General features: G+C 41.5%; 1 long non-coding RNA gene across 1 annotated transcript in view; it reads left to right on the forward strand.

Annotated features, from left to right (window-relative positions):
* The window catches only part of LOC141107208 (uncharacterized), a 44,640-nt gene extending 21,056 nt beyond the window's left edge, over positions 1-23,584 (forward strand). The window contains exon 3 of the long non-coding RNA XR_012235815.1: positions 22,850-23,584. This is a non-coding gene — a long non-coding RNA (uncharacterized lncRNA). The remainder of the gene's footprint in view (positions 1-22,849) is intronic.
* Positions 23,585-24,901: the final 1,317 nt, after the last annotated feature.

The raw sequence follows: 24,901 nt of genomic DNA on the forward strand, positions 1-24,901 counted from the left end.
TATTGTGGCCCAGTGCAACCTTTATGCACAGCAATTTATTTTAAATAATCCAACGTCCTACTATGCCCGTCCCTACGAGTGGAGAGACCTAATGGTGGAGGAGTTGAAGGTTTTTTTTAGGCCTCACATTTAATATGGGACTCACCAAAAAAAACACTTTGATGTCTTATTGGTCAACCCACCCCATCCACCACATGCCAGTATTCTCCAAGGTAATGCCCAGAAACAGATACCTCATGATAATGAGGTTCCTTCATTTCAATGACAATACCCAGTGCCCTCCCTGAAATGACCCAAATTATGACAGGCTTTTCAAAATTCGGCCGCTTCTAAATTATTTTTCTGAAGTATTCCCCCAGCTGTTTTCCCCCGGACCAAAACATATGTGTGGAGGAGTCCCTTGTTAAATTTAGTGGCAGGCTTAAAATAAAACAATTTATTCCCAGTAAAAGGGCCTGCTATGGGGTGAAGGTATACAAATTTTGTGACCGAGTCACAGGGTACATATATGCCTTCAAAGTGTACGAAGGGAAGGACACCCAGCTGCAACCCCCTAATTGCCCAGACTACTTGGGATCAAGCGGGAAAATTGTTTGGGACCTCATATACCCCCTACTGGAAAAAAGGCTACAATTTATACGTAGACAACTTCTACACATCTCTGCCCCTGTTCCACAACCTTCACCGGAAGAAGACGCCAGCATGTGGCACCGTTAAAAAGAACTGGAAGGGCTTTCCTCAAAGTCTTGTCAATAAGAAATTGAGAAAAGGAGAAACGGCAAGTCTACAAAACAACGAGATTTTGGCAGTGAAGTGGAGGGACAAAAGAGATGTCTACATGTTGTCTTCAATCCACAATGATACCTTCGTGGAAATCCCCAGAAGAAATGGCCCCATACTAAAACCTAAATGCATTTATGATTATAATTTGTTTATGGAGGGAGTTGACTTGAATGACCAAATGCTGGAACCATACCTTGCCACAAGACGGACATACCATTGGTATAAAAAAGTCGCAATTTATTTTTTTCAATTGGCCACATATAATTCAAATGTAATTTATCGTAACTCCACCCAAAACCCCAAACGCTTCCTTGGCTACCAGGAGGAAGTTTTCACTGCCCTTATGTTCCCGAACGGCCCACCAGAAAATATCCGATCAGATGTTCTAAGTCGACTCTCCGAACGCCACTTTCCCGATAAAATCCCTCCCAAACCAACAGGCCAACGACGGCAAAAAAAATGTAAGGTGTGTACCAGAGCAGGATTCAGAAGAGACACATCTTTTTATTGTGCACAATGTCCTTCCGAACCAGGCCTCTGCATAGGTGAATGTTTTCGCTGTTACCATACTTCAGTAAATTATTAGTGAAGTATGGTAAACGTAAGCCTCAGTTCCTGCAATTTACCCTCACACCCCTTATGCCACTGCCTGCTCTGTAACTGACCCTGGCTTGTTATTCGACCACGCTTCTGTCTGCCTATTCTGTACATACCTCTGCCTGATCTGGAACTGACCCTGGACTGTTATTCAACCATGCTTCTGCCTAACGATTCTGTACATACCTCTGCCTGATCTGGAACTGACCTTGGACTGTTTGACCATGCCTCTTGCCTGCCTCTTGGACTGATCTTGTACCCTGCAACTGGACTAGTGGGATTCAACACAGGGGTCTCACATATGTGAGGGGCTCCAGAATAGTTTTTCTGGATGAAGAAAAATTTTTTTTTTGTTTTCTCAATCCTAGATTAGGGTCTGGAGACTCGGAGGCTTCAAAGAGATTTGGGTGGGAGAAGCCTCTACCCCTGTCCCCATTCTGTCCTGAACGAGGCCCTACTTCTGCCTGTCACACTGACCACACCACATGGTACCAGGACCAATATTTTTGGCACTGCTGACAATATCTCTGCCTGCACTGACCCTGGACTTTATATGGACAGTAACCCTGCCAGCTGCCTGGACAATTGTGTTCGCCGTTGCTGACCAAGTCCCTGCCTGCTGCCTGGACCAGTGCTATCCTCCTGTGTACAACTGCACTACTACAACCACAGGTAATCTTTTGTTTACGCTTTGCTCAGCATAATGTATTTTGAGGTGTAATTCTTGGTATGTACATGCTATGTGTCCCTGGAACACCTGACGGTGTTCCTTGCATGTTGGATCTCTGTATGTGGCCAGGCTGTGTAGAAGTCTCACACATGTGGTATCACCATACTCAGGAGGAGTAGCAGAATGTATTTTGGGGTGTAAATTTTGCTACATAAATGGTATGTGTTGGAAATATCTTATAACAACTTTGTGTAAAAAAAATGCGGTTTCATTTTTTTTCCACATTTTCCAAAAACGTGTTTTGTGGGTGTTTCCATTGTCCTGTGCTCCAGGGCCTTCAAAAGTGTAATAGGTGGTTGAGAAATGTGATGTGTAATTTATGCTCCTAGAACACCTGATCTTGCTCCCTGCATGTTGGGCCTCTGTATGTGGCCAGTGAAAAAGTCACACACATGTGGTATTGTAATACTCAGGAGGAGTAGCAGAATGTATTTTGGGGTGTCATTTTTGCTATCTAAATGCTATGTGTTGGAAATATCTTATAAACGGACAACTTTGTGTAAAAAAAAATGTGTTTTCACTTTTTTCCCACATTTTCCAAAAACTTCTGGAAAAAAAATGAACCATTCAAAAGACTAATTATGCCTCATAGATTATACGTTGGGGTGTTAGCTTTCCAAAATGGAGTCATTTTGTGGGAGTTTCCATTGTCCTGGTGCTCCAGGGCCTTCAAAAGTGTAATAGGTGGTTGAGAAATGTGATGTGTAATTTATGCTCCTAGAACACCTGATGGTGCTCCCTGCATGTTGGGCCTCTGTATGTGGCCAGGCAGTGAAAAAGTCACACACATGTGGTATTGTAATACTCAGGAGGAGTAGCAGAATGTATTTTGGGGTGTCATTTTTGCTATCTAAATGCTATGTGTTGGAAATATCTTATAAACGGACAACTTTGTGTAAAAAAAAAAAAATGCGTTTTCATTTGTTTCCCACATTTTCCAAAAACTTCTGGAAAAAAATGAACAGTTCAAAAGACTCATTATGCCTCATAGATTATACGTTGGGGTGTTAGCTTTCCAAAATGGGGTCATTTTGTGGGTGTTTCCATTGTCCTGATGCTCCAGGGCCTTCAAAAGTGTAATAGGTGGTTGAGAAATGTGATGTGTAATTTATGCTTCTAGAACACCTGATGGTGCTCCCTGCATGTTGGGCCTCTGTATGTGGCCAGGCAGTGAAAAAGTCCCACACATGTGGTATCGCTATACTCAGGAGGAGTAGCAGAACTTATTTTGGGGTGTCATTTGTGGTATACATATGCCATGTGAGAGAAATAAGCTATTACAATGACAATTTTGTGGGGGGGGAATCTCAATTTTGCAAAGAATTATGGGAAAAAATTACAACTTCAAATAACTCACCATGCCTCTAACTAAATACCTTGAAATGTCTACTTTCCAAAAAGGGTTTTTTTGGGGGGGCATTTGTACTTTCCTGGCTTGTTAGGGTCTCAAGAAATGAGATAGGCCACCAGTACATCAGATGAGATAATTTTTTTATGATTTGCACCATAGCTTGTAGACTCTAAAACTTTCATACAGACCAAATAATTTCCACTAATTTTTGGTTATTTTTACCAAAAATATGTAGCATTATAAATTGTGGCCACAATTTATGAAGAAAAATTACTAATTTGCAAAATTTTATCACATAAATTAAGAAAAATTTGTTTTTTTTCAAAATTTTCGTTTTTTTTCATTTATAGCGCAAAAAATAAAAAATCCAGAGGTGATCAAATACCACCAAAAGAAAGCTCTATTTGTATGAAAAAAAGGACAAAAAAATCATTTGGGTACAGTGTTGCATGACTGAGTAATTGTCATTCAAAGTGTGAGAGCACTGAAAGCTGAAAATTGGTCTGGTTAGGAGGGGGGTTTAAGTGCCCAGTAAGCAAGTGGTTAAAATATTAGAATAAAATCAATACATAACACTGGATTGCATCTTATTTTTTCTTATTTATTTTACCTTTTATTTTTAATTTTTTACACAGTTCTTTAAAAAAAAAAAATTGGGTCATTTTTATTCCTATTACAAGGAATGTAAACATCCCTTGTAATAGATAAAAAGCATAACAGGACCTCTTAAATATGAGATCTGGGGCCAAAAAGACCTCAGATCTCATATTTACACTATAATGCAATAAAAAAAGAAAAAATGTAATGTAATTTAAAAAAAAAAAAAAAGTCCCTTTAAGAGCATTGGGCGGAAGCGACGCCCTGCCCTGCAATGATACGGAGACGGGTGGGGGCCATCTTCCCCTCACTTGTCTCCATGTCAGGCTAGGGAGAGGATCCGATCGCCTCTGCTGCTACCGACATAACGACGTAAAACAACGGCGGGCGGTCCGGAAGTGGTTAAAAAACAAAAAAATACAATAATATGCAATAATATGTGAAACAGTGATAAAAGTGCTCATATCAAAAGCAGGTATTCATCTGATTTTACATATAAAAACATAAAATAAGTCCCAAATAATAAAGTACATGTGCAGTAAAATGTGATGAAATGTAAAGATCATGTGCTCAAAGAACAGTTCTTGAAAGTTGTGAACAGAATTGTTCCCACCATCCAGGCATCCACCAGGAGTGTTCCCTAGCAACTCATTTCAAACAAAGACCACAACATGTCTAGTGGCACTTTGGTATACAAATCCTAATGGCAGTTCACGTTCTACTCTCCTCTCCTGCATCAAAATCCACAGCTGGTCTGACAAGGCTTTAATATATGGATCCTTTATGGAAAATCACATTCCTCTCCTCTCCTAAAAGTACAACTAGACCTGTTGTGGTCTTTGTTTAGGTGAGCTGCTAGCATATAAACAAGGAAAAATAAAACATTCCAAATTGTGCTCCACCAATGGGATAATTAGGATTAGTCACTCCTTGATTTCTAACTCTCAGAACTCCATACCAGAGTGGATACCACTCACGTCTCTGCACACCAGGCCCCAGTACCAATTAAAGAAAAACCTGAAGCCTTGTACACAAGATCAGATTATTGGACACATTTTTTTTTTTTTTTACGTTTTTTTGTTGCATGTTAGTCTAAAATCAAAAGTGAAGAGGTTACTCACCATCAGAAACTTTTCGTACAACAGAATTCAGCGTCAGAAGTTGAATTGTTTTGTATGTGTTCTTTCATTTCTGAGCATGCCTAGTCTTGCTCTTCAGATTGTTATTGGGTCCGAAACCTGTACTAATGAAAAGAAAATCTGACGTTGTGGTCACATCAGACAAAAATTTTGGAACCTGCACATCCAGTTTTTGTCTGACGAAAATTTGTAATCAGTTGTCAAAAGCAGCATACTAACGATCAGAAAAATGGCAGATCGTTCATCGGACGAAATTTAACTTCAGATTTTCTGAATGAATGAATGATTTGTAAAGCGCTGCAAATGCGAACTGAATCGCCTCAAGGCGCTGATGCGATGTTTTGTCAGCTTAATTAGAAGAGGTGAGTCTTGAGTTTTTTCCTGAATGCCAGATGGTTTTCTTCCATGCGGATGTGAGTCGGAAGAGAGTTCCATAGCCGAGGTCCCTGGACTGCAAATCTTCGTTCTCCCCTTGCTTTGTAGCGGTATTTGGGAATGAGGAGGAGGTTTTGGCTAGACGATCGCAGATTGCGATTCGGTGTGTAATGTTTTATTTTCTCTCTGAGGTATTGAGGGGCGTTTTCATGTATGCATTTGTGGGTGAGGCAGAGGGTCTTGAAAGTGATCCGATTCTTTACTGTTAGCCAATGTAGGCTCCTTAGGGATGGGGAGATGGACTCCCAGGGTTTTTTTCCTGTTATTAGTCTTGCCGCCATGTTTTGAATGGCCTGTAGGCGCGTAAGCTGATACTTGGGTAATCCTATGTAGAGTGAGTTTGCGTAGTCGAGACGGGAGTTGATGATTGTTCCCACTACTGCTGCTTTGTCACCTTCTGGGATGAAGGGGATGAGTCTGCGTAACATGCGTAGGAGATGGTGTGATCCACTAACTACTGATCCTATTTGTGCATCCATTGTCATTTCTGAGTCAAAGATTACTCCAAGACTTTTGGCCTTGGTGCTCGGAGAAATGGTCTGGCCAAAGATGGCGGGGGGTGTCCATGGGGTCTTGGTTTTGGGATTTTGGTTTGCGTGTAGGTAGAGAAGTTCTGTTTTTGACCCGTTGAGTTTGAGGGATTTCTGATTTTGTGTATGGGCCTTTTACACATAGCAGGGAGCAATGATGAAAATTCAGACACAGTGGCCCCTGAGGTGGGATAACTATTACACAACATAACTAAACCAGAACTTGCAGCAGACTTGCAGAATATTTGCAAAGAAAGTTGATCTGGAGTCATGCAATGCGGACTTGCTCCAACTGTGCAACAAAATTGTGAAGCCTGGCAAGTCTAGTAAGAGCTTAGCAAGTCATTTTTAAACTTGCAGCACAATTACTTGCTATCTGGAATATAGTGGGGGATTCTACCAATGTAATGGGGAATTTACAATGACCACCAATGTGAGGGGGGATTTACACTGACCATCAATGTGAGGGAGAATTTGCACTGACCACCAGTGTAAGGGCAATTTTGCACTTACCACCGATGTAAAGGGAAATGTACACTGATCACCAATGTTATGAAGAATTTACGCTGACAACCAATATAATGGGGGATTTTACATCAACAGCCAATAAAGGGGCATTTCTACACTGGCCACCAATGTAAGGGGGATTTACACTCACCACCAATTTAAAGGGGGCTTCTACATGGACCACCAATGTAAGGGAGGATTCTAAACTGACCACAAATGCAAGTTTGGATTTTTTAACGATTACTAATATAAAGAGGAGTTTCTACACTGGCCACCAATGTAATGGGGATTTACACTGATCACTAATGTAATAGGAGCATTCACAGTAACCACCAATGTAAAGAGGCATTTACACTGGCCACCAATGTAAGGGGGACCTTCACACTGGCTATTAGTGTGAATGAAAGGATTGTACACCAAGCCCCAATGTAATGAGAAGATTTACCCTGACCACCAATGAAACGGAGACATTTAGTCTGCGTTCACATTTGTTTGTGTGTTGGGAATACATGCAAAATCACCTTCCTGACACCACAGAAACATGCTGCCCTTTAGCAGATACACAACAGTGCCATTAATTGTTAATGACACCCTCATGCATCGGCTGAGATGTGCGGATTCACATGCACCAAAATTAACCACTTGACAACCGGGCACTTAAACTCCACTCGTGACCAGACCAATTTTCAGCTTTCAGCGCTGTCACACTTTGAATGACAATTACTCAGTCATGTAATACTGTACCCAAATGAATTTTTTGTCCTTTTTTCATACAAATTGAGCTTTCTTTTGGTGGTATTTGATCACCTCTGGGTTTTTTATTTTTTGCGCTATAAATGAAAAAAGACAAAACATTTTGAAAAAAAAGCATTTTTCTTAGTTTCTGTGATAAAATTTAGCAAATGATTAATTTTTCTTCATAAATTTTGGCCACAATTTATACTGCTACATATCTTTGGTAAAAATAACCCAAATTAGTGGTTATTATTTGGTCTTTGTGAAAGTTAGAGATTCTACAAGCTGTGGTGCACATCATAAAAAATTGATCACACTTGATGTACTGGTGGCCTATCTAATTTCTTGCGACCCGAACAAGTCAGGAAAGTACAAATACCCCCCAAATGACCACTTTTTTGAAAGTAGACATTCCAAGGTATTTAGTAAGATGCATGGTGAACTTTTTGATGTTGTCATTTTTTCCCACAATTCTTTGCAAAATGAAGATTTGTTTTTGTTTTCTTTTTCCCCCACAAAATTGTCATTGTAATAGGTTATTTCTCTCACATGGCATGTATATACCACAAATAACACCCCAAAATACATTCTTCTACTCCTCCCGAGTATTACGATACCACATGTGTGGGACTTTTTCACAGCCTGGCCACATAGAGAGGCCCAACATGCAGGGAGCACCATCAGGTGTTCAAGGAACATAAATTACACATCTAACTTGTTGACTACCTATTACATTTTTGAAGGCCCTGGAGCACCAGGACATCGACACGTGACACTGACATGGCACTGATGACAGATGGCACTGATACGTGGCACTGATGATACTGATGTGGCACTGATGACAGATGGCACTGATACGTGGCACTGATGATACTGATGTGGCACTGATGACAGATGGCACTGATACGTGGCACTGATGACAAATGCCACTAATACGTGGCACTGACAGATGGCACTAATACATGGCACTGATGACACGTGACACTGATGACAGATGGCACTAATATGTGGCACTGATGACAGGTGGCACTGATGACAGGTGGCACTGATGACAGATGGCACTAATACGTGGCACTGATGACACGTGGCACTGATGACAGATGCACTAATATGTGGCACTGATGACAGATGGCACTAATATGTGGCACTGATACGTGGGACTGATGACACGTGACACTGATGACAGATGGCATGTCACACTGATACGTGGCACTGATGACACGTGACACTGATAACAGATGGCAGGTGACATGGACAGGTGGCACTGATGACAGATGGCACTGATGACAGATGGCACTAATATGTGGCACTAATGACAGATGGCACTGATCTCTCATTGGCACCGCCGATCGCGCTGAAAACGGCCGCTATGATTGGCCGTTTTCAGCGATCTGTGACTGGCTGTATCCAAGGGACACGGCCAGCACAGATCTTCCCCAATGCGCGCCCGCAAGAGCGCGCATCTCGGAAGTAAACAGGAGGACGTCCAGGGACGGCCTCCTGGCAATTAGCGTCCGCGCTGCAGCCGTCTTTCGGCTATAGCGTGGGCACGAAGAGGTTAAGGGTGCTGTGGCACCATGTTATTTTGAAGAAGGGTTCCACCTCCAATTTGCTTACCTTTGCAGAACAGGCTGATGTTAGGCTTAAAGGGGTTGTAAACCATTGTTTTTTTAAGAAAAACAAACTTACTTATACAGTATAATATAATTCTGCCATACAGTGGCAGAATTGCTGCCATTTTATTGTGGTGCCACGACTACAGCCCATAGGATTCATTATGCAGACTAATGCCGCGTACACACGGTCGGAATTTCCGACTGGAAATATTCGATGGGAGCTTGTTGTCAGAAATTCTGACCGTGTGTAGGCTCCATCGGATATTTTTTGTCGGAATTTCCGACAAACAAAATTTGAGATCTGGATCTCAAATTTTCCGGCAACAAAATCGCGTGTACACAATTCCAACGCACAAAATTCCACACATGCTCGGAATCAAACAGAAGAGCCGCACTGGCTATTGAACTTTATTTTTCTCGGCTCGTCGTACGTGTTGTACGTCACGGCGTTCTTGACGATCAAAATTTCTGACAAAGTTTGTGTGACCGTGTGTATGCAAGACAAATTTGAGCCAACATCTGAAGGAAAAAAACATGGATTTTGTTGTCGGAATGTGCGATAGTGTGTACGCGACATAAGACTGAAATTCTTCACACAGCAATCACCAAAATTCACAATTTTTCTAACTGTATACAACTTGAAAACATTGTAAATCCTGGAGAAAAGTTGTGTACACCTTGCACGAAAACTTTTATAAATTATCCCCATAATGTCTGAAGTATCAAGAAACAATGGAAAAAAACACCCTCTTTAACCACTTAAGGATCGCCCCACGCAGATATACTGCAGCATGGCGGCCCTCCTGCGCAAAATCATGTACCTGATATCGTGCACAGGGTCTGGGTCAGAATTCCTGTCTTTTGAAGAGCGCTACTACATGGTAAATCTCTGGATATACCTGTCTGTAGTGTAAGGTGACCAGATTTTTAAAGTTAAATCTGGGGACTTTTTTTTTTTTTTTTTACTAGTAATGATCAGTGCTAAAAATATGCACTGTCACTGTACAAATGATACTGGCTGGGAAGGGGTTAGCATCTAGGGCAATCAAAGGGTTAAATGTGTGCCTAACATGTGTTTTCTCACTGTGGGGGAAGTGCTTTTGCTCGGGGAAGGCATAGATCCGACAAAAAGCAGGTTGGGAAACCCCACCTAAAAGTAATTACCATGGACTAAGCAGCTTGAAAGAGGATCTTAATTACAAAGTAGATAATGATACAAAAAAACTGGATATATAAATTCCACCACCAGCACTTAAGCAGAAAAGATTAAAACAGACAACGTTGTCTATAATAAAAAGCAACTGCTGCATTCATATCGCTCATTCACACATCAAACACATATGGGCCCATTATCTTGTATAGTGGCCTATCCGATAATGTTGTAATCATTAAATGCAGAGTTCAATGACACCTTCTCAAAAAAGGGGGGGATTGTTGAAAAAATAACCAGGTTGCATAAAGATACGGGTTCCTGTTTGTGTGAGGACTCCAAAAGTCACATGTGAAGGGGGGGGGGAATACTCCAAAAAGCACTGTTTTGAAAGATTAGAGAACCAAAGTGATGATTATTGAATCCACAGTTTGGATTTCCACTGAATGGAGTATATATAGTATAACCAGCACTGTGTGTCAGCGTTAAATGATAGCCCTTCAAATGTTGAAAACATAGGGGTCAGTGTTACTCAGCTAAACCAATTGTTCCACTAGCTGAACTAGAACTGCTTTGCATTTAAATTGATTATGACTGCACAATTCAAAAAGCCAGATGTAAAGTCAAAAAGTGCTATAAGTCCGCTCACCGAGCCTTGATGTGATGACTTTCCTCTTTCACTGCAGCCCTGAGTAGCCGGTATGATCACGCTAACAGGGCGCATGGGGTCAGTGCATGACTGGAATCAGCATGGGGAGCTTCACAGAGAGTAAGATAGTTCACCACTTGTTCAGATCAAGTCTCATGGAGCAGTGGCTGAATGTGCCTGATCAAAGATGGATGTCCGGGTGCTTGAGGAATCCATAGAACATGTGCAGGTGAACAAGCTGCATTGGATGTGACAACAGAGCATCACTCACAGGGTGTCGTGTAATCCAACATGTTTTGCCCAATCAACTTGAGCTTCATCTGGGATGGGAGGGACTAGTGCTGGCCATTTATTTATACCCTAATAAATCGGGCTGCATTTAAATTTTTCCCCACTAGTCACTCTCAACATTCAAATCCCTATCTTATAATAGTAATTGCAATTGGTTTCTGCTGCGATAGCCATAGTTTAGTTTCTAGAGAATTGAAGTGGGGGGGGGAAATAGGTAGCAGGAAAACAGCAAAAAAAAAAAAAAAAAGGAAATAGGATATATCAAAGACCAGGCTGAAAAAAGATTCAAGGAATCAAGTATAGATCAGTAAAAAATGTAATAATCATATTTGTTGAACACTTACCATTGAGTTAACATCGAAATCAGTTTGCAGTCAAAATTTGCAGTTGCAGATAGATATTTATAAGTCTATTGAAGAAATACTTTAAAGTTATATTCGGTATTTAGCCCTGTGGAGACAAGGGTATTTAGCCTGTACACCCACATTTTTTCTTTCAGGAGCAATATAGTGTCAAAGTCTCCTCTGCGTGGTGGGATAATAAGGGATACCCTTAACCTTCCAGCCCTCAGGGTTACCCCCCGTGGAGTTCGGCAAAGTGTATCGCTAGGGGAGTCAGCTCCTTCTTTTTCATTCACCCATCCTCCCTGTTGGCCTCCCCTATGCTTCTAATGTGTTCACTGATGAGGGCCCTAAGCTGTTGTTTAGTTTTCCCTATATAATATTTTCGACAGGGACATTCCAGCATGTAGATTACTCTTGTAGCAGAGCAATTGATAAAATTCTTAATCTGAAATTCGACATTGTGATCCGCATCGGTGAACACAGCAGATCTATCCACATATCTGCAAATTTTGCAATGGCCACAGGCATACATGCCCTTAATTTGGGGCAGGTCTGTCAGCCAGTTACTTGTTTTCTCTTTCATATATTCTGCGTGAACTAGAGCATCCTGTAGATTGCGTGCCTTTTGGGCTACAAGCTGGGGTCTTGGGCCAACTATATCTGCCAGGACTGGGGATTTTGTTAAGATACTTCAATGGTTGGTGAGGACCTGTCTCACCTGTTCCCATTGTGCCCCATAGGTGGTAACAATCCTAGTGGGGGGGACATTTTTCCTTTGTCCTTTAGACTTAGCGTTTACTTTCAATAGATTGTTTCTATCACTTGACCATGCTTTTTTACGTGCCTCTTCTTCAGGGTCTTATGGGGGTACCCACTTTCCCTAAATCTCTGGAACATTTTGCATGCCTCATCCTTGAAGTCCTGGTCCTGTGAGCAGTTCTGGCGAACTCCCAGGAATTGGCCCACCAGGATCTCTTTAATAAGGGGTTCAGGGTGGTGACTTGAGGCTTGTAATAGGGTATTTGCTGCCTTGGTTTCCGGTAGATACATGTGTTAATTTTACCCCCCCATTGGATATAAGTAGATCTAAGAAGGGAATAGATGTATGGTCAACAGTATAAGTAAGTTTAATGTTTCTCTCATTTTCATTCAGGCCGAACAGAAATTCCTTAAGTTGTTCCTCGATTCCCATCCACACCACCAGGATATTTCTTTCAACTGTGGATAGGTTATCAAGACCTCGCCATGACCAATTGATTCTTTTCAGGTCTTCCTTGACAAAGTCAAGCAAAACCTTAATCCATTGATACTTATGCGGGGGGGGGAGGTATTTTCATTGATTTGATGTATAGACTATTTTGTCTTCTCAGGCCTGTAGGGTTCTTCTCTGAGATCTTTGTTCATCGAGAAGTGCTAGAAGATTGTCCAAGGCTATCTGTTCCTCTCTTTCCATAGGGGTTGTGGGTACCTGTTCTTCCCCTCTCTCCTGTTTTTTGTAATTTTTCATGACCAACATGCTAAAGTCGTAAGAGTACCTTTGCTATGCATACTAGCTCATTATGCCTTTGTCTTGCAGGGTGTTTTTTTTTTTTTTTTTTTTTTAGAGAGAGGGTTTATTTCCTCTTTAACCAAACCCAGGGAGAATCACTCTCAGTCAGGGGGCAAAAGTTGGTCCCCCGAGCTGGAAAATCTTTGTGCAGGGTGAGGCTCAGCATCTCATTGTCATGTTATCGTTATCAGTGACAGAATGGTGTGAGTATGACTAGGCAATTGTCATAGTCGGTGAAGGGGGCAAGGGTCTAACACCAGGTCCATCACACCCTGTAAATGCTTTTGCTGGATTATTTGGTCTGTTACAGAAAGTGAAAAAATTATGTATCTACTGGCAGGATCAACAACTAATAAAATGATGTACCACAGAGATAACAACTGCTGTGTTAATGTTACTGACAGACTGCATTGTATATGTAATTTTTTTTTCTGTTACATTTTAACCACTTCAGCCCCGGAAGCATTTACCCCCTTCCTGACCAGAGCACTTTTTACAATTTGGCACTGCGTCGCTTTAACTGCTAATTGCGCGGTCATGCAATGCTGTACCCAAACGAAATTTGCGTCCTTTTCTTCCCACAAATAGAGCTTTCTTTTGATGGTATTTGATCACCTCTGCATTTTTTATTTTTTGCGCTATAAACGGAAAAAGACCTTAAAATTTAAAAAAAAATGATATTTTCTACTTTTTGTTATAAAAAAAATCCAATAAACTCAATTTTAGTCATACATTTAGGCCAAAATGTATTTGGCCACATGTCTTTGGTAAAAAAAATGTCAATAAGCGTATATTTATTGGTTTGCGCAAAAGTTATAGTGTCTACAAACTAGGGTACATTTTCTGGAATTTACACAGCTTTTAGTTTATGACTGCCTATGTCATTTCTTGAGGTGCTAAAATGGCAGGGCAGTACAAACCCCCCCCCCCCCCCAAATGACCATCTGGGCATTTTATGGCCTTCAAAACTGTGATAGGTAGTGAGGAGTGAAATCAAAAATTTACGCCCTTAGAAATCCTGAAGGCGGTGATTGGTTTTCGGGGCCCCGTACACGGCTAGGCTCCCAAAAAGTCCCACGCATGTGGTATCCCCGTACTCAGGAGAAGCAGCTGAATGTATTTTGGGGTGCAATTCCACATATGCCCATGGCCTGTGTGAGCAATATATCATTTAGTGACAACATTTTGTAATTTTTTTTGGCACTTTGTTTTGTAACTAACTTTTATAACTGTAACCAGTTCCAGGTTCGGGTCTCTCAAAATACGATGGCACCTTGGGAGACCCTGTGAAAGTGTGCCTAGTCTGTGCAATGCTGTACCCTACACTAATACTCAACTAGTGTATGGTAGCGTTCAAAACATTCACCAATGCAAAGACCAGGATTGTCAGGACAGGAGGGACAATAATAGCGGGTGTCACGCCTATATCCGCGCTTTGCTGCAGACACGACATCTTTTTTTGGGGGAGTTCGTTGGGTAGGGGTACTCGGGAGGACATAAAGAAAATGCCTCTCATGCAGCCGACTGCATTTGATTGGGGATGTGAATGGGGGAAGTACGGGTGCTGCAGAAGTGGTGGGTTCCCAATTAGGATTGGCGAATGCAGCAGGAAGGGCACTATGGGCACGACAGGCCTGTTTGTTTTCTTCTTGGTGGCAGCGGGACACTACTTGTGCTTGCCACCTCACCAGCTTGAACTGCACTTATGGGACTCGCCACGTCACCAAGTGTTACTGCAGTGCTGGTTTGACTATGACCGGGGTGTACTAGGCCGCTGGTGCTTGCCAGTTTACCAAAATGCTACCAAAAAAACTGTTAGCGATCGCAGGGATCAGGCCTGACTCTGCGAATGCTGCAGTTATGCTTTTAGTGTTTTGTAAGTGACAGTGATCGATCGATACTGCACTTGGGTGGGCTGGGCTGGGCCGAGCGGAGGGGCAAAACGCAGGTGCTAGCAGGTATCTGGGCTGATCCTGCTAACACTGCATTTTTGGGAACCCTAAACTGCTGGGGATGCTAGTATAGATCTGATCGGATCAGATATTGATCCGTTTAGATACTATAGCACTAAGGGAGGTGTACGGTACGTGCGTGGGTGTTAGCGGTACTGGCGCTAACCTGACGCTGCCTGGGGCTGGTGCTTGACCGTTCACCAAAACGCTACAAAAAAAAACTGTTAGCGATCGCAGGGATCAGGCCTGACTCTGCGAACGCTGCAGTTATGCGTTTAGTGTTTTGTAAGTGACAGTGATCGATCGATACTGCACTTGGGTGGGCTGGGCTGGGCCAGGCGGAGGGGCAAAACACAGGTGCTAGCAGGTATCTGGGCTGATCCCGCTAACACTGCGTTTTTGGGAACCCTAAACTGCTGGGGACGCTAGTATAGATCTGATCGGATCAGATATTGATCCGTTCAGATACTATACCACTAAGGGAGGCGTATGCTGCGTGCGTGGGTGTTAACGGTACTGGCGCTAATCTGACGCTGCCTGGGGCGACGCATATCACCGCCGGGCGATCAGGGGGCTAAACCTTTATTCGGTAATAAACGGCGGGTGCCCTGACACTATAAAAAATAAACGAACTAACCAGCATCACCCGTAACGGTTATACGGTGATCAGTGGTGAAAGGGTTAAGTAGGGGGCAATCAAGGGGTTAAAACATTTATTAGGTAGTATATGGGGGTCCCTGTCGCTATAAAACGCTGACGGCGAACCTAAATATTTACCTCCCTAACTAGCGTCACCAGTGACACTAATACAGCGATCAGAAAAATGATCGCTTAGTGACACTGGCGACAGGGGGTGATCAAGGGGTTAAAACTTTATTAGGGGGGGTTAGGGGGTACCCTAGACCTAAAGGGGGCTAACACTAACTGCCCTACCACACTAACTGTCACAAACTGACACCATGCAGTAATCAGAAAAAAAAAAAAACTGCTTTGTGTCAGTGTGACGGGGGGGAGGGGTGATTGGGGGGTGATTGGGGGGTGATTGGGGGGGGTCGGGGGGTAAAGGGGGGTGTTTTGTGTGCCTGGCATGTTCTACTGTATGTGTGTGTGTTTTACACTCACATTGCAGTCTTCTCTCCTAGGTGGCGGAACAGAAAATACTGAGCCGAGGAGAGATGACATAATTTCCTTTGCTGCTGTTTAGCATACAGCAGCAGAGGAATGATCTGATTGGCCGGCAGCGATCGCGAGGGGGGGGCCACGAATGGATGGTCTCCCCCTCATCTCCGATTGCCGCTGGACAAACGCCGACCGCCTCGGGCACCGGGGGGGGTCCGATCGGACCCCCCGCCCGCGGGAGGCAGATCACGTACAGGTACATAATTCTGCCTGTGCAAAAGTGTGAACAAGATATGGTGAAAAATACTCCTGTGCTTGTGAGATCGTTTGCTGTAAAACAAAGGTAGTATTGTAGTCAGAGATAGGACTGGGGGAGATGATGGAGCGTGTCCCGCTGCCTTAGCTGACCAGGGGTGGTCTGTAAAGGACTGTTTAGTAGGAATGGGTGGAAGGCACGTGATCAGACGCTTACATCAAGAAATGTATGGTTTATTTATGTAAAAGAATACAGACATATAGTCATATAGATATAAAATCATACAAATACTACATAATATTAACCCCTTCCCGCCGACCGAACGCATATATGCGTCCTCGGCTTTCCGGGGTTATACCGGGATGATGCCCGCAGCTGCAGGCATCATCCCGGTACCGTTGTTTTCAGCGGGCGATCGGCTACCCGAATATAACAACCGATGCGGCTAAAAGCCGCTCGGTTGTTATACCGGAGGAGCGGGAGGGGACATCCCCCCCCTCCCGCCGCCTCCCGCCGCTGTTACCGGGCCTCCCGTGCGATCGGGAGGCCCGGTGTCCGGTCCGCTGCCTTCGGCGGCTGGGGGCGGACTGGAACGAAGCTGCGAGCGGCTTCGTTCCAGCCTTCTTCTTGTAAATGCGGAAGCGACGTCATGACGTCACTTCCCGTTTACTCGGCTGCCAATGGCGCCGAATTTAAAAAAGTACACAGTATTCAGAATCGCCGTTTTCGGCGATCTGAATACTTTGAAGTGTAAAGGAGGGATGGGGGGTCTTTTAGACCCCCCATCCCTCCATAAAGAGTACCTGTCACCACATATTACTGTCACAAGGGATGTTTACATTGCTTGTGACAGCAATAAAAGTAAAAAAAAAAAAAAAAAATTTAAACACAATTTATAAAGTACAAAAATAAATAAATTAAATAAAAAAAAAAAAAAAAATTTTTTAAAGTGCCCCTGTCCCCGCGAGCTCGCGCAGCGAAGAAAACGCATACGGAAGTCGCGCCCGCATATGTAAACGGTGTTCAAACCACACATGTGAGGTATCGCCGCGATCGTCAGAGCGAGAGCAATAATTCTAGCCCTAGACCTCCTCTGTAGCTCAAACCTGGTAACCGTAAAATTTTTTTAAAGCGTCGCCTATGGAAATTCAAAGGTACCGTAGTTCGTCGCCATTCCACGAGTGCGTGCAATTATAAAGGGTGACATGTTTGGTATCTATTTACTCGGCGTAACATCATCTTTCACATTATACAAAAAAATTGGGGTAACTTTACTGTTTGGATTTTTTAAAATTCATGAAAGTGTCACTTTTCCAAAAATTTGCGTTTAAAACACCGCTGCACAAATACCGTGTGATAAAAAATATTGCAACAATCGTCATTTTATTCTCTAGATTCTGTGCTAAAAAAATATATATAATGTTTGGGGGTTCTAAGTAATTTTCTAGCAAAAAATATAGATTTTAACTTGTAAACACCAAATTTCAAAAATAGGCTTAGTCATGAAAGGGATATATAAAAAAAAAAAAAAAAAAAAAAAAAAAAAAAAAGGAAAAACAGGTAACAAAATAAGTACTAGGAAGTTAAAATTGGGGTGTGCCCATATTGAGGCAGGTATTTAAGAAAGGCTGACGCGTTTCGAGGAAAACCTCTTCATCAGAGCCAGGAGAACTGGAGCACAGTCTGTATGGGCCGGTAGGCCGACATGTGTACATGGGGAGAGGTGGTGTTGCTAGTAGGAGGATGTTTCCTGTGATGGACAATTGATTATTCCAAGTTCCATACCTAGGTGTTCTATGGATGTAAATAGATTGTATTTTCTTTTTGCGGTGCTGTTAGGCTGTCAGATGTGCCTGTCTCAGGAGAAGTGTGTAAACACAGCTGTAGACTGTATAGATCCTTTGGAGTGGAGAGCCGTGTGATCCTGGCAGCAGAAGGGGGGGGAGGAGGAGGGAGGAGGTGTCCTTGAGGCAGCTGATGCCTGGATAGAAAGCGTCTTGCTGCCTAGGGATACCTTTCCTATCCCTAGGCAGCAAAGGATCCTATCCACTACAAAGGATCTCTACAGTCTGCAGCTGTGTTTACACACTTCTCCTGAGACAGGCACATCTGACAGCCTAACAGCACCGCAAAAAGAAAATACAATCTATTTACATCCATAGAACACCTAGGTATGGAACTTGGAATAATCAATTGTCCATCACAGGACACATCCTCCTACTAGCAACACCACCTCTCCCCATGTACACATGTCGGCCTACCGGCCCATACAGACTGTGCTCCAGTTCTCCTGGCTCTGATGAAGAGGTTTTCCTCGAAATGCGTCAGCCTTTCTTAAATACCTGCCTCAATATGGGCACACCCCAATGTTAACTTCCTAGTACTTATTTTGTTACCTGTTTTTCCTTTTTTTTTTTTTTATATAATATTATGTAGTATTTGTATGATTTTATATCTATATGACTATATGTCTGTATTCTTTTACATAAATAAACCATACATTTCTTGATGTAAGCGTCTGATCACGCGCCTTCCACCCATTCCTACTAAACATAATTCTGCCTGCCCATGCCATTCTGCCGACGTATATCGTCGTGAGGCGGTCGGCAAGTGGTTAACCACATGCCGACCAGCACACAGCGATGTACGTCGGCACAATGGCACGGCTGGGCAAATGGGTGTACAGGTACGTCCCCTTTAAATCACGGCAATGTGGGCGCATGCCGCGAGCTCCTTGACTGTGCCCGCAGGTCCCGCAATCGTGTCCGTCGGGGGCCCGCGATCGTGTCACGTATGTAAACAAGGCAGTTCCCTGTTCTGCCTAGTGACATGACATAGATCTACTGCTCCCTGTCATTGGGAGCAGTGATCGTTGTCATGTCAGTGATAGCCCATTCCCTCCACAGTTAGAATCACTGCCTAGGACACACTTAACCCCTTGATCGCCCCCTAGTGTTTAACCCCTTCCCTGCCAGTGTTATCTACACAGTACACAGTGCATTTTTATAGCACTGATTGCTAGACATGTGCAGGATGAAAAAATGTGTTTTGTTTCGTTTCGATCCGTTATTTAACTAAATTTGTTTAGTTAAATTTGTTGCATTCGTTACATTCGTTTTCGGCATTAGTTTTCAAATTCGAAAAATTCGACCGCATTCGAAAAAATCTATTGCATTCGAAAAAAACTACCGAATTTGAAAAAAGACTATCAAATTCAAAATAATTCTACTGCATTCGAAAAAAATTTGACCGAATTTGAAAAAGTAAACTATATATAACCATTTTCCAAAATTCAAAATTCGTATAGAATGAAATCGAATTTGAATAGAAAAGATTAGAATAGAATCGAAAATACTAGAAATGAATAGCATAGAAAAACAATAGCACAGAACAGAAAAAAATACTACATATATATATATATATATATATATATATATATATATATATATATATATATATATATATATATAGATATCTATATATACAGTGGAACCTTGGATTACGAGCATAATCTGTTCCAGGAGAATCCAAAGTACTAGCATATCAAAGCAAGTTTCCCCATTGAAGTCAATAGAAACGAAAATAATTTGTTCCGCATTGACTTCAATGGCATGCAACACCGCATGCGGCCAGAGGTGGGGGGCGCCGGAGAGCCTCGGAAACAGCCGGAAAGGCCCGAGGACAGTTCCGATGACCTCGGCAAACCTCAGAAAGACTCCGTTCATGAACCTTTCCGAGGTTTGCCGAGGTCAGCTGAACTGTCCTCGGGCCTTTCCGTGCATTTCTGAACGGCGACGTTCGGCTTCAATCGGCGCTGTTCGGCTCCGGCGCCCCCCACCTCAGGCCAAAAGTGGTACTGCACACCACTTTGGCCTGAATCCTGCTTGTTTTGCGAGACAACACTCGCAAACCGAGTTAGGATATTAGAAATACAGTGCTCGTATTGCGAAACGCTCGTTAACTGCGTTACTCGCAATCTGAAGTTCCACTGTATATAACATCTTCTGAAATTCTAATTTCGTGTAGAATGAAATCGAATTCCAATAGAAAAGATTAGAATAGAATAGAAAATAATAGAAAAGAATAGCATAAAAAAACAATAGAACAGAATATAAAAAATATAATATATTCTATTCTATTTTAGAAGATGGTTATATATATATATATATATATATATATATATATATATATATATATATATATAATAAACATCTTCCGAAATTTGAATTTCATATGCAATGAATTCGAATTTGAATAGAAAAGATTAGAATAGGAGTAGAAAAGAATAGACTAGAAAAACAATAGAACAGAATAGAATAAAATATAATATATATATATTATATTTTATTCTATTCTGTTCTATTGTTTTTGTCTATTCTTTTCTATTGTAATCTTTTCTATTCAAATTTGAATTCATTCTATACGAAATTTGAATTTCAGAAGCCATCTTCCGAACTTTGAATTTCATATAGACTGAAATCAAATTTGAATAGAAAAGATTAGAATAGAATAGAAAAGAATAGTATAGAAAAACAATAGAACAGAATTAAAAAATATATATATTTATATATATTTTTTTTTTATCTGTTCTATAATTTTTCTATGCTATTCTTTTCTATTATTTTTTTTTATATTCTATTGTAATCTTTTCGAATTCATTCTATACGAAAATCGAATTTCGGAAAATGGCTTCAGAATTTCGAATTTCGTATAGAATGAATTTGAATTAGAATAGAAAAGATTACAATAGAAAAGAATAGAAAAGAATAGACTAGAAAAACAATAGAACAAAATAGAATAAAATATAATATATATTCTTTTCTATTCTTTTCTATTCTATTCTAATCATTTCTATTCTAATTCAATTTCATTCTATATGAAATTCGAATCTTGGAATTTTTTTTTCGAATTCAGTCAAATTTTTTCAAATGTGGTAGAATTTTTTCGAATTTGTCCAATTTTTCAAATTTGATTGACTTTTTCGAATTCGGTCAAAATTTTTTTGAATTTGAAACTAATCTATTCTAATCTTTTCTATTCAAATTCGATTTCATTACATAAGAAATTCGAATTTGGTATAGAATGAATTCAAATTCGAATAGAAAAGATTAGAATAAAAGAGAAAAGAAAACAATAGGACAGAATAGAATAAAATATAATATATATTATATTTTATTCTATTCTGTTCTATTGTTTTTCTATTCTTTTCTATTTTAGTTTCCATTGTTTTGAATTATATTTCAATCTATTCTCGAATTTGAATTTATACTATTCGGAATTCGAATTTTGGAAGACGGTCATGTTCTATTTTATTACATTCTATTAAATTCTATTCTATTCTTTACTATCCTTTTATTTTTATTCTATTGCTTTATTGTTTTATATTCTATGTTATTGTATTTTTTAGAAAATCGATTTCTATTTTTTCGAATTTGTTTTAGAATTTGATTCGAATTTGTTTCTGAATTCGATTCGATTCGAATTTTGTTTGCTTTTTTCGATTTGAATAATTATTTCAGATCAGTTTAAATTTGCTACTTTTATAATTCGGAAATCTGGATGTATACGAATTTCTGAATAATGAAAAATTTGTCAGAATTTCGATTTTGAACTAAACGAAATGCACATGTCTACTGATCGCTGTATAAATGACAACGGTCCCAAAATAGTGTCAAAAGTGTCCGATGTGTCCGCCATAATGTCGCAGTCACGATAAAAATTGCAGATCACCGCCATTACTAATAAAAAAAATAATAAAAATGCCATAAATCTATCCCCTATTTTGTAGACGCTATAACTTTTGCACAAACCAATCAATATACACTTATTGCGATTTTTTTTTACCAAAAATATGTAGAAGAATATATATCGGCCTAACCTGAGAAAGAAATTTAGTTTTTTTAATATATTTTTTGGGGGTATTTATTATAGCAAAAAGTAAAAAATATTGCTTTTTTTCAACATTGTCGCTCTTTTTTTGTTTATAGCGCAAAAAAATAAAAACCATAGAGGACCACCGAAAGAAAGCTCTATTTGTGGGAAAAAAAGGACGTCAATTTTGTTTGGGTGCAACTTCGCACAATTGTCAGTTAAAGCGACGCAGTGCCGTTTTGCAAAAAGTGCTCTGGTCAGGAAGGGGGTAAAATTTTCGGGGGCTGAAGTGGTTAAAATGCTTGTGATACATGGTACAATACCATTCACTATTTTGTGAGCTCTTGTGTTCTACACCAGAACAGTGCTAACAGTTGAGGTGTGTTGACATCCATTGCAATAACAAGCAAATTAACACACATTACTGCAATGCACTGGAACAGAGAAGTGTAAATAGGCTCTCAGGGCCCATTTAGATACCTCTGTTTGGATGTGTTAGTACTACGCACATTAAGACACGTCGCACATGACTGACACAAGTGTGTTGCACCGCACAACAATTTACACAATGTTACAGGTGAATTTTTGGTGTTACATGTCAGCAAAGGTAAAAAGGATATAATCATTTTCTTTGCTCTTCTTTTTCAGATCACGACTTCCAGAATGTTTCCAAAATTCTCCTTTCTCCTGATATTTGCAGTTGTTTTGAGTCTCACCCATAAGTCCTTATGTCAAGACTGGGAGACATTTCAGAAGAAGCACCTGACAGACACCAAGAAAGTTAAATGTGATGTTGAAATGGCAAAAGCATTGTTCGACTGCAAGAAAACAAACACTTTTATCTATGCACTTCCTGGGCGAGTGAAGGCCCTCTGTAAAAATATTAGAGACAACACAGATGTGTTAAGTCGTGACGCTTTTCTTCTCCCTCAATGCGATAGAATAAAATTGCCTTGCCATTATAAATTAAGTAGCTCAACTAATACAATTTGTATAACTTGTGTGAATCAACTTCCAATACATTTTGCTGGTGTCGGAAGTTGCCCATAATAAGTTTGACAACAGGGATGTGATAAGCAGCTGCAAGAAAATATGTTGGGGTGAATTTACTAAAGACAAAGACTGTGTGCTTTGGATGGGCAGTTGCACTAATTTTCCCCAGAGCTTAGTAAGAAAATTCCAACAGGGAGCCAAGTGCAGAAAGTAAACCAAGGAGCCAAAGTAATTATAAAAGTCACACTGGACCGCTGCTACCGCACTCAGATGACCAAATGAGAAACACACAAAAACAACAGAATTGGGAAGCGCAGATCCAGGGGGTGGCAAGGAATCAATTGGTGATGGAATCCATGTGAAATTTAAAACCGTTTATTGCTGATAAAACATGTAACCAATACACAGTACAAATGGGAAAAATCATCAGAATGGCCAAACTCACTGTGATAGTGCCAGCAATGGAGCCAAAGGTGGTGGAGAAATGGCTGTCCCCCTTCCGTGAGGGCTGTGGACAGAGGGAGCTGCAGACCAAAAATGGGAAGCCAAACATGGGAAGCCTGAAAAACGGGAAGCCTGAAAAATGGGAAGCCTGAAAAAACGTTCAAACAGCTGGGAGCGGTGACCTTAACCAAAGCAGGGCTACATCAAGGAGGGGAAAGGCTGGGCCCCTCCAGCATCCATCTCTGGTCTCACCGGTCACTGTAGTGGCTCTGCCATCTTCCACTCTGGTCATACAGTGACCGTGCTTCCTGGATCTGTGCCCAGACTTTCCCCTCCCTGATGTAGCCCAGATTTGGTTATGGTCACCGCCAGGGTGGGCGAGAGGGACGGGTGCCCTGGGCAGAGTGTGAGAGGGGGTGGATTTCTCCCCCTCCTTCTGCTAGCTGACTCTGAGCATAATGCTTGAGCCGCTTGCATTGCCACGGCCGCCCGATCTGCTCCCTCCCCCTGCATCCTTATTAGCAGGGAGGAGAGCGACTTCAGGAAGGACTGAACCAGCAGGGGGAGGGGAGGACAAGCCTACCATTATCTCAGTAACCGTGAAATAACAGAGTGATTTCTCCCGTCCGTAGGACAGGAGAATCAGTCTGTAAATTGTGAGACTGGTGGCTGCAGCTCTGTAGTGTCTGTGACACCCTTACACAGCCCAGCGAACACATCACCTCCCCCCCTCACTGACGGGAGATCAGGGAGGAATACAGCTCCTCCTCCTCCTCCCGCCTCTGCTCCTCCAGTGACTTCCCGCCCCGCCCACACTATCCCCGGTGTGCAGATGTATCTGAAGAGAGGGGATGTGTGGGCGGGAAATATGAAAACTGCAGCTGCAGATTCCTCTGTGTGCCAAACATGCCTGATCTTCCAGCCTGGACTTGGGTGAGTGTGCCTCACAGTGATCACTGAACTGTCCTTATCTCCATCCCCCATCTGTCTCCCCCCCTCATGTTCAAGACTTTCACTAACTTTCACTTTCAGTTAGACAATAGATGGTACAAATTTCTTTCCAGTAACCACAGATTGCAGGGAAGAAATTTGATTCCCCCATTAGCACAGTCAGTGCTGACAGGGGAATCCCTTCTGCTGAGCAATTGTATTGTCCCAACAAACAGTGATTATCACTAGCAGATCTAGCAACTGCTAGTGATAATCCTAAGAATCCGGCAGGCTGGTTGTACCCAATTTGATCGATCAACTTGGTACATTCAG

The sequence above is a fragment of the Aquarana catesbeiana genome, linkage group LG09 (assembly GCF_042186555.1).
Source record: "Aquarana catesbeiana isolate 2022-GZ linkage group LG09, ASM4218655v1, whole genome shotgun sequence".
NCBI classification, from domain to species: domain Eukaryota; kingdom Metazoa; phylum Chordata; class Amphibia; order Anura; family Ranidae; genus Aquarana; species Aquarana catesbeiana.